Raw genomic sequence first — 15,518 nt, forward strand, 5'->3', positions numbered from 1 at the left:
ACCACCAGTGATTACGCAAATTATAATAGCAGGGACTACTTACTGTGGTATGAACTGTTGAAATGAAGAGGCTTCTAGTTACTAATACACATATGGTCGACCCGGGATCTCAAGTTACTCCGTGGACACACTGTTCTTAGACTAAATTTCGCTGAGGACCGTGCGGCATGATTAGTAGACTATTATACTCCAATGAAATCATAATGACTACATCTTGTTCTCACCGACATCGATCAATGTTGATACCCCCCATCTTAATATATAGGTATATTTCTTCTGTGCGTGTGTGACTTCAGTGACAAACCTGTCCGACCTGTCCTGTCTTCAGTGGCTGGATCGATTTGAATGTTTTTTTTTTGTATGCGTTTGGGTGGCACCCTGGATTATTTATAAACCACTATTTAGATTCACAAATCAGCCCGGCAGATGACGCTGCATTCGGTATCTAGGTTATTTATCTATACTACAACTAAACGGCTGGATCGACTTGAATGAATATTTGCAGGACAACATCTGTCCGCTCCGATAGTAGTACTATATATTGTGTAGCTATACTGTACTGCTCAATAAACATTACCGAAATTATAGGTACTACTGACTAACTAATATACCAAAGTGAAATTAAATCTAATCAACAAAACCCTTAACTCGTTTTTAATATGATCTTGTACAATTGAAAGTATTTTTAGATATAATTTATTACACAGTAGTCGAGTGATAAAAGACTTTTTATGTTGCAAACAGGCACGTTTTAAATTAAGTTTACGTCGGTCACGACAATCTTTAGAACCAGCCGAAACAAACAGAGGCGTAATTAAAAAGTCACAATCCCTGAAAAAAATTTTTTTTTTCGTCCGTATAACTAAGTTTTTTATTTCCATAGCATATTAATTATTTTGTAGACAGAGATTGTTATATATGATAATAAGGTACAGCGCCTGTAAATATGTAAACAAAACAGGCGTAGATACCATTAAACACTTATAAAACTTCAACTATTTTTTTATATTTATTAATGGTGGCAGAACGTATGTGAAGCGTGTTGATATTCTTCGGTGCAACTGGTGTTAAGTGGTTACCAAACTCTAAATATTAGTGTTACGCCAAATCGAAAATTATGACTGCTTAGGAGCAGAGGAATCGGTAGAGTGGTGGTGACTTTTTTTTCGGGCCGGGAGCCGAATACCTTAGTAAACCCCAACGGCTAGAGAGCGCGTGGGTTATGTAGAGCTTGGTAACTGGAGTCGCCATTCGTTAAACCACTCTCTTGCACTTTCGCCTGACGCCCGATCTCCGCTAGAGATAGAAACTAGGAAAGGTGAGGGGGATTTCACTGCCAATACTACAACCAGATTAACAGCTCTCCCCAATTACGTCGAGCCGACGGAGTCCTTAGGGCGACATCCACCACTCTATATTGGCCGCCTCCGTACGGCGGTATGTTCCATTGGCACCCAGGCTGTGTCGTTGATGTCCTGGGATACCTCGTTGGGTCATAACTGTACTTACTGAGGAATTGCACTTTTTAATAATTGGAAAATTTACTATTTTGTGATCAATTAAAATAAATTTTGCATACATACAAACAAACTTGACAAAGAATAGCCCGGGAATTAATCAGCGGTGGTAACGGCGTTTCAATCGAAAATGAAACTGGAGGTTTTGAAGTGGAAAAATTCCAAATATTTGAATATAAGAGAAGGACGATGAAACGAAATTATAACTGATTCAAAAGTTATAAGAGTAAATCTGAGCCTAGTAGATCTTATTTCTATAGTTTGTCTTACGACTTACTGATCGGAAGATAGCTCCTACTATTGTCACCTGTTCGTAGACTTAAGAATCCACACCTTATTTTTCTAGTTAGATATTGAATACCCCCCGAAATTGTAACGTGAATAGCCGTGGTAGATATCACCATTCAACATATTATATCGGTTCCGCTTTGGAATGTTGGACAGTCGCTATGTTATACCATTAAAACATCGACCGTCGGCGTTCGTGTTGTGATTGATGTCTATGCTACCTTGCAACCACTTTAGACCAGATACCGTGAGTTCGTCCACCCAATACAGGCAATAAAAGTTAAATTGAAATGATAGTTACAGTAATTTGGGAGGCCAACACTAAATCTGTTGTATGTGTACGATGATTTAACATGTAAAGTAGACACGTCTGAGAAGAACAATAATACAATCTAAAAAATTTTTTTAGACAAATGGTAACTTCGATGACGTTTGGTTTAAGTTCTTAGCGAGTTAGGTACATTAAAAATTTCTAAAAATACGTATTTACTATTTTAAAATTATTCAATTACATACAATAGTCTCTACGAGCATGAATTATTATGAGTGACAGTCGCCATGAAAAAATTCGGATAATAGAACATTGAAAACGTTAAGATTCAGTATAACATTTAAACTAACACGTGTTTCCATCGTATCAGAGGACCGAATTGGTGATGCTACGTACTGTTATAATATTAAATATGATTTTGAGGATTTTCGGAGGTTTCTGCGGTGACGTCAGAGCGGGTGGAGAGGGCGGGCGCGGGTATGAAAGCCGCGCGCCGGCGCTTGTCGAGCACCCCGGCCGCACTGTATGTGTACCTCTAGGTACTATCTGTTGCGCGCTGAGCGCGATGGACGCGTCGCTTCCGCGCCGCTGTCGACACGCGCCCCTCGCGAAACCGTAAACATTCCGCGTGACACTTCTGTTATAAATCACTATACTAGGTGAAAATAAAGTCTATGCTTTTTGACTGATTTGACTTATAGTGATTTTTTTTTTGTTACCCGTGACTTTTTGCTATGAAGTTTAGATAAGTGGTGGTTGGGGTAAACGTCCCGTCCGCCGCCCGCAGTCTAGTAGTTTGGTGTAGTAGTCTCATGAATCTTAGGATTAGTTGATGCATTGAGCCGACGCCGAAAAAAAACGGCAAGTTAATTTTTTTCCATATTTTTCAATTTCACTTTTCTATTGTTATTGCATTTTTTTTATTTGTATTTTGTAATTTCATGATAAAATGAATTTTAGAATTTATTTGTTAATAATAAATACATAATAATATATTTATTTATTCTAGCTATCTATTCTTTTATAAAATCTTGACGGATGCCCTATTTTATCTTCGTTTTATACCGATTTCGACTAATAAGCTGCAATACGAAGCTACTTAGGAAGGCGGAATTAAATATACCATTCCCTTAAAAATATCTTTGTTTATTTTTTAAAAGAACATATAATATTTGCAAATAGAGAATAAAATTAACGTACAGCATTGCCATATGACATAAAAAAATTGGTATAAAATATTTCTTCATTGATTTAGAAGGCAGCAAAAGAAAAAAAGTTCATAAAATAGATAAAAAAACTTTCACAATAAATGCAGTTAATAAAACTTCAAAATCTATTCATTCTAGTCACTTTTCAACATCTCACATTGTTTTAGATTCCTATAGACAAAATCCATATTATTGGCACTTTTCTTTTTACGGTACACCAAACCACAATACATTTTGACAAGCCTTTAAAATTTAAATTTGAAAATCTATTAAAACCTACAAAGTTTCTATTGGCGAATAATTAAAACGACAAATATTAAAGGCAATTAAATTTTTTCGTGTTTTTGTTGTCCGGAGGCGATAACCACACATCGAAATCTAATATTACACAACATATGCAGTGTTACATACATAGTGATGTGTTTATCAATATATTATCAGACAAGTCAATGTCTACGTTTTAAACGCACGAAAAAATAGCCACCTTTGTTAGAAAGCTACATGTGTATATATAAAGAAAAACCTTTATCATTTAAAACCTTTAAAACTATTTATATAAAAAAAAAGGTTTTTTCTTAAACGAAATCACTCACTTGTGTGTCATTCAGTGAAAAGAGAGTTCAATTTTGTATACTGTTTAAAATATTAATTTGTGACTTTAAATTTTGTTTTCTTATTATGTCACAGAAAACGCAATTAAGTATTTTATTGTTTATTCATTCTGAAGTATGTATTCAATATCATTATAGTATATATATTAAATAGGTAAGAAATAAAACCCTAAAGAAAAAAAGGCATATTCAGATGTCAAACACTCAGGTATTTTCCAGGTTCATATTTATTTGTCGATGTGTATATGATTTACATTCATGTTGTTACAAAAGTATATTTAGACATCAAATAAACCTCAAAACTAAACTAATTTTAGATATTGTTTCATTGTTTGTAGTTCGCGCATTGATAGTATCTTTGATATTGTACACTGATTGATTGATGCTCTATATCCAATGATATTTTTAATCACATCCGAATGTACGCGATTTTTGAAATTACAATGAAATCATGTTTCAAGTAGATGTAAAATCGATGAGTGAATGTTTTCAAAATCCGAATATCAGCCATTTAAATATTTTGCGCAAATAAAAAAACAAATCTCAAACTGCTTAGTGTTTCTGATAGACTGATATGTTTAGTAGATGTAGTTATGTTATCCTGTTTCTAACAGTTCAAATTATTAACATTTTTTTGGTAAGTTTCCTAATTATTATTTTTAATTCATATGAAAGTATTTGGATCTTTTTTATTTTTCAATTTCTAACGTAGCTTGTTAAGTCGGAATGAGTTCGAACTTTTAGACTCTTACGCCTTAACCTGACAATTCTGAAATTAAATGTATTGTTATTTAGTATAATTAGGCTAAATATGGATAATATAATATCAAATATAAAAGGTTATTTTGTTTCACAATACATAACATAAATAGTAATCGCGAAGTAGTAGTCACAGTGTTAGTAATATTTTATTACATTTTTGTTACTTGCAATTTCGAGGGTCTATTGGAGAATGATAAACTTATAGCGAACCTTTTTACTGAGAGCAGTTTTCCAAGTAAAGCTGCCAATACGTAGCTGTTCTCCAAATGCGAAACGACACGTGCTTTCTGTACAGATTACCTCTTTCCCTTTCAATTTGGTGTTCAATTTTACACATACATATTCTATTAACTTTATTTGAAACGAAAAATTTTCATCTAAATTTTTTTTTATTTGACTTAATTGAGGTTATTTGCTTTTAAAGGCAACTTTCTACGTAATGCTTAGAGATAAAATCTTCAATACAATAAAATAATAACTGATAGTTGAATAAGCACACAATCCACTCGGCATTAAGTTATTATTAATCACAACATGAATTGAGGTATGAGATAGAAGAGAAAATACACGCCATCGTTATTTTAAAATAAATGGAAATCATTGAATTAATAGAAATTGAAATTAGCTGAAACGATAAGCTCTTCTATACAATATATTTTATATTGCATATTTTATTTTGCACATATTTTAAGTGTTAATGCGTACGAACTAATGGTAGTCATTACTATCCTAATGATTCATAGTGAAGACAGACCGCTTACAAATCAGGCCGCGTTGATTGAGGCTGGGCATTCAATAATTCAGACCAACATTTTAAGTGGACATTGTGGTTAGATGATGGTTTTCGTTGAGTATATAAAGCTTTCACGAGAACTTTATTCTCTCGTATGCGATGGATACTCGCCAAATGGAATTTACCGGTTTTACCTGGAATCACTCATATCCGATCCAGTGCACTTTCAGCGTTGCGCTACGCTACGTCATGCATTCCTTCCAAATGTTCAGATTTGGATACCATGTACATCCGAATTACATTGAAAACTAGTTTTACCGCTCTTCAACGGTGCATGATAGCTTAGAGGTCGAAATAGGCGTGATCGGTGGGTTCGCATTGTGTCTTACTGCTAATAGAAACTAATTAATCTAGTAACAGATTTTAATATCAATAGAGTGGCAATAGCACTGTCAAATTTAGTAATCAGCTTTCGATCAGTAATCAGCTTTATAGTCTGCCTTAAACACCAGTGAAGAAACAACATAGTTTAAATAGCTGAAATGTGTACGAAAAAAGAAAAGTAAACACAGGTTACCGTAATTTCAAAATATCTGACAAAAATACGAAATCCGATCTCATAGTACAACGGTGACCCTGTTTACTAAGTAATAGGCTAAAACTAATATACAGCATAATACATATAAAATAATTAAATGACAGTGATAGATAGATATTAAGTGATATTTGTATGTATAAACATAACGGCCAATAAAAAAAAAAAAAAGTAATTTGATGTCAGGATTGTGTATGTCAGTTTTTATTTATGTTTACGATGCCCATTAATTTTCTTTCTTAAATTACGATATCTCTTTATAAGTTTGCTTGTTTATGCGAGAATGCATTTTTTTTATTAAATTTTAACAGCAACTTGGCGGAGTGCAATATTATAATTGTTATCTATACTAATATTATAAAGAGGAAAGATTTGTTTGTTTGTTTGTTTCGAATAGGCTCCGAAACTACTGGACCGATTTGAAAAATTCTTTTTCCATTAGAAGCCGACATTGTCCCTGATGAACATAGGCTACTTTTTTTTTTTTTTTTTTGGTTTCATGTGTGTTTTAATGTTTCCGAAGCGAAGCGAGGGCGGGTCGCTAGTTCGAATTAAAATGCTTAAAATCCTCAAGTTCTTATTTAAGCTACGAATTCTAATTTATTCGCTATTTCGTTCTTCTGCCTTCTGCTTTCCTTCTTTATTATTTGTAACTGTTACACCGATACAATAAACATTTCGGCCTGAAAGCGGAACTTACGTCTATGGGCTGACGAGATCATTCAATATCAGATAGGCCTTTAGCTCAGCCGCCCTAATCAATTCAACCAAAAAAAAATTATATTTATAATATTTATTATTATTCAAGAAAGTTCCAATTACGATTTATTTTATTATAAAAAAATGTAGACATACTTTTTTGTCTTGTTGCGTTCGTGGACGTGTGCTTCAACATGCCGTTTATTGGCATAAATGACGTAAGATTATATCTTAAGGTGTTTGATTTAGAACGATGGAAAAAAATGGAAGAGAAAGAACTTTAATGTTTATTATATAGATCTTGGGGCAGCTGGCATAGACTTTGCGCATTAGTCGTTTTTGCCATAATTAATAAGCACTATAAAAGTAATGGTAACTCAGGCCGCATTTTAAATCGCCTTTCGTGCATAGTAAATTAATATTTCTTGATTGCTACTCTTCTCAGTTTTAGGCTTACCGTGCAATTTCAACTTATCTGCTTCGTGGGAGAAAAGTCGAAATCTAAATCACTACGGATGCTATTGCCTTTTGATTAACTTCTTAGCTATATCTAGAATTGGCTTTCCCTTGGGGAGTCTGAATCTTATCGCGCAGTCTTTTCGTTTGCCATTGTCAATTTTGGTTACATAGGGAGTGAGTGACGAGCAAATATCGCTATAAAATAATAAAATATATATGATGTATATAATATTAGTACCCAATATATGCAATTTATACATATTGGGTACTAATTTCCCATCATTCGCCTGTAATGATGATATCTTCAGAGATTTTTATACCTAACGAAACTCCATATTCTACCTTAGGCAATTTGAAAACCTGCACGACACAACAACACAGATTTTTTTTAGCAAAAAAACTATTAAGCAAGATGGTTTCACAGCAACCGACCAGATTAAATTTGCATATAAAATTTGAATACATCAATGCATATTTTCGTTATTACAATATAAGACAATTAAATACAGTTTCAAAAGTGATAAAACGTGGGCCCTTAACCCAAGCGTGTGGGATTGCGTCACGCACCGAATAACATCTACAGATATGATATCGCCATTTAAGTGCCTCCAAAATTGTGTCATCAAAAATACCGTTCAGATAACCCAGTTTCCCGTGAAAATTTTGCATGAGCACGTAATTTTTTTTATACTACAATTTACGTTTTTGCGCGAGAATAATTTCAAGTGCCTGCGAGAAAATATGTTGTACGAACGTATGTACATATACTAAGGTAAATCGTCACATATCATTTAATCAATTACTAAAACTGCAATGTCTCGCGTGTTGTTTTTAATGCGTTTCTATTTAGGATGAGTTCACTAAGTGACTAGGTGCAACTGAGAGAGTTTGCTAACGTTGACCCCAGCAAGAGCAGTGCTTCGCAGAATCTACCACCGGATCGGAATCCCGACCCAATGCAGACTGAGCATTAGTAACTTGTAATGAATGATTGATATCTGCCTACTGCCTTTGAAAGCGAAATAATCCCATCGATGGCTACAAGAAAACCTGGCGCTTTTAGACTTTGACGACTTCACTGCGATTTGCTCTCTATTTGATAGTTTTCCGGTTTTAAAGATAAACAAATCATATCGCTGGAGAAACATCAGGAAGTGACTTTGAATTAGTAGTGTAGTTATTATTATTATTATTATGTCATCTATAGTGGTATAATTAATTGAAAATACATTCATTAAATTTAAGAAAAATCCTAATCTGTCGTAAAATATACCGTATCGTATTATAAAATAGATCGTAATTGGAACTTTCTTCTAAAATAAATATTATTTGCTGTATTACAATTATTTCATACATCTTATATTTAACTATTATCATAAGTAATTGTCTTTTTCCTATTCGAATCAAGAAAACTTCTTTAAAATATAAAAAACCGTTTTTTTAAGTTTTTAAAAATAATTACTAATGTCTTCGTATAAATGTTCAAAGAAACCATTGATCTGTCACCGCGCATACTGAATAACGAAGTTATTTTTTACTGTCGAAAGAAACGACGATAAAGCAAAACGAAGCACGTTATTAGATTAATGCGTTTTCCCATACTGTAATTTACAGCCGTTACGATAAATATACGGAAATTTTCATGGAATAATTCGTAAATAACTCATGACTTTTTGATAGAAACGAAAACATAATATTCTTTACTCTTTATTTATGAACGAAAGTCGTCTAAAGACAATAATTGGAAAAAAAACTTTTAAAAATACCTAATAACTATTATTAGCCACTTTATTACTTAGGTACTACATATTTACTGTAAGTAATTTTTAGGTAATATAATTATACAATTTCACTCTCTGTGTTAATAATAAAATGTAAACATTTCGAGACACACTAATGAGAAAATTAAAGTATTCTTACTTTTTTTTTGCCTAGATTAATTACATTTCGTCTCTTGCCGTGGGTCTCGTAAAGGCGACTAAGGATTCATTGTGGAATCATTAGTGTGGAGAGCATTCTCTGAGCATTAAACTAGTGCTGTTATCACCAACCGGTATTTACTGGTGCTATTGGCAGTATTGGAAGCCACCAGGTAGCATCATCGCCATCCTGATTGTTTCTACCGCAAGTAGCCACGTGTTATACAACACAATCGAGATTTCGACCTCATGTTTCAAGGCTGCCAAGCATTAACATTATGATGTCTATGGGCTTTAATAATCACTCAGTAACAGGTGCAAAATGCTCGGAATTAAATAAAAACAACAATTTTGTTTTTCCTTTGATGTGTCCCCTGTCGGACAGATTCGGATTCCTTTTTTTTTTTTTTTTTAATTTATTTATTTAAGGTCGCTTTTTAACAACAATGGTCATTAACGACCACTATAAGCTTATAGTTAAATTAATCTATGGTAATCTATAATTTTCAGGAATTTTAAAGTACATTTTACATTAATATTTAAACAGTCAAACAAACACATAGGCAAGGCAGAAGTATGTCTTTCTGCATTAAACATTGGGCACTCAGTTAGTAAATGCTTAATAGATATATTGCTATCACATCGACTACATTTCTTTATTTCTTCTTTTGTAATAAGATGGATGTGAGTAATGTTACAGTGACCTATTCTTAATCTATTTAAAACTACTTGATCTTTTCTATTATTAATCTCAAAATTCCTTTTTTCAAAAACGGATTTTCTTATATCATATAAAGCACTTTTATTATCTTTTACCCAATAGCTATTCCAGAGTGTTTTAATCTTCCATTTAATGTGTTTTTTAAGATCCTGTATATTAGAAGTAAGGTAATTACATTGGGCTAACTTTGTGGCTCTCTTAGCTTCTGTGTCAGCTCTTTCATTTCCAGATATGCCTTGGTGACTAGGAATCCAGATTAGCTTTATTATGTAATTGTTATCTATAAGCCCGGTTAGAATTTCCTTGATCAGAATAATAAGGGGGTTTTTGTTGTGATTATTTGAAAGGGCCATGAGGGTAGACATTGAATCAGTGAAAACTATATATTTTTTGTGATTTGTGTTTGTCTTAATAATGTTTAAGCATTCTAGTATAGCAACTGCTTCGCATGTGAATATAGAGGTATAGTCTTGGAGTCTATTCTTGCAACTATAATTTTCAGATACAATAGCGCAACCAGATCTACCTTCACAGACTGAGCCGTCCGTGTAGTACATCATGAAGTCTAAGTGATTATTTTTAATTTCGTAGAAAAGATCTTTGTAGATATAATCTGATGTGGTGTCTCGGGGATTATTTTGAGCTATTTCCATATTTATTGTGAAATTTGATTGGTGCCACGGAGGATAGTAGTGGTGTTTACGTGGAAACAGCGGGGGAAAATCTAAATTTATTTCTGCGAGGTATTTTTTAATTCTTAACCGCAAAGGAGATGAAAGGGTTGGTTGTAACCTAAATTCTATATCCGATGGTACAGGGTCCTTTAGTATAAATGAGTCTTTGTTGTTTGTTATATGGTTAATGGCATATGACAGGCATAGCTCTTCTCTCCTAAAAGCTAGTGGCATTTCCTCTGCTTCAACTAGAATGCTGTTTATTGGGCTTGTTCTGAAGGCTCCTAGACTTAATCTTAAACTAGTGTTGTGTATACTTTCTAGGGTTTTTAAAATATTGGAAGATGCAGAGTCATAAATAATAGAGCCATAGTCAATTTTTTGTCTTATCAATGCTTTGTATGTATTCTTAATGCATGTGCTATCTGAGCCCCAACTACTTCCTGATAGAATTTTGATGACGTTGAGTCTATTATAACAATCTGATTTTAGTTTTTTTATGTGGTCGACCCAGTTCAGTTTTTGATCAAAGATTAAACCTAATATTTTTAGATGACGGACCTCTTTAATTTGTTTATTATTAATTGTTAAGCTTACTGTTTCTTTCTTTTTCCTTTTTGCTAAAACGATAAATTCAGTTTTCGTATCTGAAAATTTAAATCCAGTATGTCGACACCATTCACTTAGTTTATCTAAAGTATTTTGCAATAGTGTTTGCGTTGGTTTAATGCTGTTCCCACTGCATACAAGGGTTAAGTCATCTGCAAATAAACATCCCTTCACTGGTCTTTCTATAACCTCTGTTACGCTATTAATTGAAACTAAAAAAAGTATTACGCTCACCACAGATCCCTGCGGTAGACCGTTCTCGGTATTGATAGGATCTGAAACGATGCCATCTATCTTAACCCTAATCCTCCTGTTTTCTAAAAAATTTCTAACGAAGGCTAGGGTGTTACCTTTAATACTCATCTGTTCCAGGAGTAACAAGACTCTGTGTTTCCATACCATTTCATAAGCCTTTTCCAAATCCAGGGAAACCGCCACAACCTTATTTTTAATTGCAAAGGATGTTAATATTTCGTTTTCCAAATACGCAAGATGATCTAATGTTGACTTATATTGTCTAAAACCAAATTGAACTGCTGATATTAGTTGATTCTGTTCTAAATACCATCTCAATCTATTACTTACGATTTTTTCGAGTAATTTACACAAATTGCAAGTGAGCGATATAGGTCTGTAACTGGAAGTTAAGGTTGGTAATTTCCCCGGTTTCGGAATCGGTATAACAATGGCTTCTCGCCACTTATCAGGAAAGACTTGATTGAGCCAAATGAAGTTGTAAATGTCAAGGAGTCGTTCTAGAGCCACGAGTGGAAGGTTTTTGATTAAGGTGTTAGATATGTTGTCTGGTCCAGGGCTAGAGTGTTTTAATTGGTGTAAATAGAAATACAGTTCATGAATTGTAATATTTTGATTGATAGAGTTACTATTATCCAAAAAATCGAATACATTATTATTCTCTTCTATTTGGTTTTTAAAAGATAGAAATTCTTGGCTGTAATTGTTAGAGCTAGAGTTTGCAGCGAAAGCAGACGCTAATAATTCCGAGTTATTTTTTGGATCACCACTTAACTGTCTATCATTGTTTTTTAAGACTATTGTTTGTTTTTTGCTTTTTTGTCCATTAATAGCGTTTATTTTTTGCCATACAATCCCTGGCGGAGTGTAACTATTAATGGAAGTGATAAAACTTTCCCAACTTTTCTTTCTGCTTTCTTTAAATATTCTTCTAGCATTGGCTCTTTTTCTTTTGTAATCTATCTTAAGTGAATCTTGAAGATTTTGGAGATCTTCCAAACGATTTGGACTTTTTTGGTAATATTCGGCTTTTCTTTTTTCTTTTTTATAAAGTCTATATGCTCTTTTAGATTCTTTAAGTGATTTATCACACTCGTCGTTCCACCATGGCACTTGTTTTTTTTTAATTTTCCCTGTTGTTTTAGGTATATGTTTTTCTGCTGAACCGAGAAGTATTTGATTAAATTCATCAACTAAGTCATTAATTCTGGTCAAAGATTCGGGTGTAACTCTACTTAGTTGGTTAATTTTAATTTCTATATCAGAACGAAAGTTAGGCCAGTCTGCCATCTGATATTTGAAGTGTTGCGGGGCGTTTTGGTTTTCGGGGCTTAAATCTATCTTTAATGTAATCATAATAGGGTAGTGATCACTGTCGTATAGATCGTCTAATGCATACCAGTCAAAGTAAGTTGATATACTTCGTGAAGCAAAGGCTAAATCGATACTGCTGGTGTGACCATTGCTATTATTAAAATGTGTGGGCTGATTAGTATTAAGAAGAATCATATTTTCGTCTACATCTAACCAGTCAGATATAATTTTACCTCTCAGATCACAGTGATCTGAGCCCCAATAAAAATGGTGGCTATTAAAGTCACCCAATAATAAAAAAGGTGTTGGAAGCTGATTTTTTAGGTTATTCAGGTCATTTTCACTTAAGGGGCAGCTATTGGGCAAATAGACGTTACATATTGTAATAGCCAAAGGATATTCTATTCTTATTGCTATCACTTCTAGTGGGCTAATAATATCGACCTCTTTGGGCAGTGTGTGTGATTTTACATAAGTAGCTACTCCACCACTAGCTATACTGCTATTTGATCGATTTTTGAAAAAATGAATATAATTCTTCAACTTAGCACAGTAGTTATTTTTAAAATTAGTTTCTTGGATACAAATACAAAGAGGGTTAATATCATTTAATATACGTTGTATATTCTCTAATCGTCTATGAAAACCGTTAACATTCCACTGTAAAATTTTCATTCTGTCAAATAACTAAATCACTTACCTTATTTTTAAGCAAAATGTAATAAAAGAGACTATGGCTTGTTACTGGCTTCTAACAGTTTGATAAGTTCTAGTTTCTTAACTAATCTTGTACATCTATTTTTGAGGTTCCTATTTAAATTCATTTTAGTGCGGAGAAACGTGCACATATCAATTAGATCCGGGATATCATCCGTATAGTCTTTGATAAGTTCTTGAAGATTTTGTTTGCTACGGGAATTATCTAAAAAACTAATAAACTGGTCTAAGGTGAGTGGGAAGTGAGGTTGTGTTTCTGACTGATCCAGCTCTGTTTTAATATCCTTCCAAACTTGTTCTTCACTTCTGTCATCGAGAGTTTTCTTCTTCTTCTTGAGTGACTTAGGGGTCTTCTTTAGTTCTTCGTCCAGAGACCAATTGCTGTCGGTTTCATCCGTGTAATCACTGACTATAATATTACTGTCATCTAAGGTAGGTTCAGCTTGATTTATTTCCGGTTGTGATGGTTCTGAAGAGGTAGATGGATGAATCCGCTTAACACCTTTGTATATGTCAAATTTATTGTGTGGTAGTAAGTTTGTTGGTACTTGCGGTTTGGAAATTTCAGTAGGGGGGTAGATTTGGTTTATTTCATATTCAAGATTAATTGTAGAATTGAGAGACTGTGACGGTAGCTTGTTGGATTTGACTGTAGTGTCATTGGAAGTAGTTGAATTGTCTTGCGTGAGGTTGTTAGGGCCTTTGGTACCGAGAACCTGTTGACTGCTTTGCGGACAGTATTTTGCCAAGTGTCCCATTCCATTACATACAAAGCATTTCATTGTTTCGTTTGTAATATAAATCCAATAATTGGTTTCATCATAGTTAATTTGCATCGATTCTGGTAATCTTTTTTCATCCTCAGGGGAAACGTATACTTGTCTCCTAAAGCTCATAATGTGTGAAAAACCAGGGTCTGGGATGCCCACTTTCATGAATGTTATGGGAGACAATACTTTAATACCCATTTCATTAAATTTTTCTTCTAAGATATCGTGCGGAATTATGGGGCAAACGTTGGATAAAACGATACGTTTGTTTCTTGTTATCAGCGGCCGAATCTCCAATACGTGGTCTTTCACTTTAACGTTTTTAATGACGTCAACCAATTCGTCAGCTGTTTGTTTTGAGTCCAAGTACACGCAGATTCTCGAGTTGGAAATGCGAGAAATGAAGCGGATTGACGTTGATTTGGTCACTGCGGAAAGGGCTAACAAGTAGTCTCGAATCATGATTCCGTCGATTGAGTTTATAATAATAGCTTGATCTTTCTTCGGGTAGCTGGTTTTAGATGTAACATTGGCATAACTTACGGTGGGGGTAGGTTTATCCATAGTGTCAGAAGGGGCTCCCGTTGCCAGGAGTACCCCTAACTTGACAAACGGTGTTAAAACAGAACACTCGGTAGTGATATTATATTCGTAATTACTCGTTAACCGCGCCGCGTCGACCGATACGTGTGAACCGTACGGGGACCGCAAGGCAACTGTCGGATTCCTTTTGTTTGTTTTAAGTTTATTTTATACAAAAGTTTAGGTATTTTTATTATCGATTGAGGCACTACGTAGTCTGCCGGGTCAGCTAGTAGATAATAAAAAGTGACATATTAAGTAATTGAAACACAATTGTCTTGATGTTCAAAGAATTTTCTTATCAACTCTACAATAATTATTTTGGTATTTATTTTACACACATTTTACACATTATAACAATTTATACAAATCTTTTTATTGCCTAGATGCGTGGACGAGCTCACGGCCTATCTAGTGTTAAGTGGTTACAGGAGCCCATAGATATTAACAAAGTAAATGCCGCTAACCCACCTTGAGACATGAGTTCTAAGTATTATTAATTGTAATAACTGACTCACCCTTCAAACTGGAAAGTATTACCGCTTCGATGCCGAAATAAGGAAAGTGAAGGTACCAACGCGTGTGGGCTCACAAGACGCCCTAACATCGTACATATTATGTTTGTAAATTCTAAACAAGTAAATTTCTAGAGTACCCGCAATTGGATTAAATAAAAAAATAAAGCGCCCGGTGTATTCTTGATCATACGCCAAGATTATGCAGTGGTTTAATCCACGGACAATTGTAATATATTTTTAAATTATTACGATTGTAATCTAAGTTCACGATCTAGTTCATAATAAAGGAACAACAT

General features: G+C 33.9%; 1 protein-coding gene across 2 annotated transcripts in view; it reads left to right on the forward strand.

Annotated features, from left to right (window-relative positions):
- Positions 1-2,787: 2,787 nt before the first annotated feature.
- Ser-4 (serotonin receptor 4) overlaps positions 2,788-15,518 on the forward strand; it is a 55,344-nt gene continuing 42,613 nt past the window's right edge. The window contains exon 1 of one of the 2 annotated variants that reach the window (XM_089730631.1): positions 2,788-2,941. The gene's annotated coding sequence lies outside the window, so the exon portion shown is untranslated. The remainder of the gene's footprint in view (positions 2,942-15,518) is intronic. The other variant, XM_028184539.2, reaches the window with a different exon arrangement.

Source organism: Bombyx mandarina, chromosome 10 (assembly GCF_030267445.1).
Source record: "Bombyx mandarina strain Sakado chromosome 10, ASM3026744v2".
In the NCBI taxonomy this organism is placed as follows: Eukaryota; Metazoa; Arthropoda; class Insecta; order Lepidoptera; family Bombycidae; genus Bombyx; species Bombyx mandarina.